We start from the raw sequence: 1,030 nt of genomic DNA, 5'->3' as shown, positions 1-1,030 counted from the left end.
GACAGATAGGGAGCCTCTGCCCTCCATGTGTTATGCACGGATTCTCATTCAAGAGAATGAGAGGTCTCATTCAAGGATTTTATGAAGTGTGAATCCTCTTAGCCTTTACTCATAGCTTAATAAGCAAACAATGAAGGGACATGAGAAATACCACACTGAGTCAGCCCAGCAGTTCCTTTAGCTCAGAGCTTTGAGGCCCTGATGAATGGTTTGTGCAAGAAAGCGCCACAGTCTCAATCTAAAACTCTTGAGTTTTGAAAGACCCTTGCAGTTTCTGTTCCAGCCCCTGTGAACCTACCACTTGTGAGTTTAAGCAGAAAAAGAGTGTGTTTTGTATGCTTTGTTTCTTGTTCTTTTGTATGAACTTTAACCAAAGTAGAAAACTCAAATAATAATTGAAGTCATAACATTATGTTAAAAAGACAAACTTATTATATGATTTGCTACTGATTAAAATTCTGTGGCAGTTTTACCCATTAGTAAAGCACAAACACCAGAAATAGCTTTTTTTAGAGTAGTTTTATGGTTCATGAAAATCATTCTGTGATAGAAACAGGACTGAAGTTAACTTTCTAAAGAAAGTAGAATAATTTACCTTTACATACCTAAAGAGCGCACGCACACGGGAGAGAGAGAGAGAAAGAGCTTTGGTTCCTCCTTTTATATATTTTTTTCCTCCACCTGGGCCTGCCCTATGCAAATTGGGCTTAGCCAGGAGTGCTGTTTGTTCTGCCTGAAGTCTTCACTCTGGTCCTCGGACCTTCCTTTGACCTTCCTTGTCTTTTAGCCACCACCATTTTGGACTCCTTTTCCCCATTCTACCTACCTAACAATTTCATACTACACTACTCTGGATGAAGGATTTATATCTCTGCAGAAGGAAAAAAAAACACATCTGTGCAGTTGAATAGTCTTATCTGAAGCCACAGTTTTAAAAAGGAAATAAAGTTGGCAAATGTAAATTCTGTGGCTCTTGGCCTCTTTTAATTTTTACTTGTTTATGGCTGTGTCAGATCTTGGTTGCAGCATA

The sequence above is a fragment of the Bison bison genome, unplaced genomic scaffold (genome assembly GCF_000754665.1).
Source record: "Bison bison bison isolate TAMUID 2011002044 unplaced genomic scaffold, Bison_UMD1.0 scf7180017864289, whole genome shotgun sequence".
Taxonomy (NCBI): Eukaryota; Metazoa; Chordata; class Mammalia; order Artiodactyla; family Bovidae; genus Bison; species Bison bison.
This window is presented reverse-complemented; position numbering follows the sequence as displayed.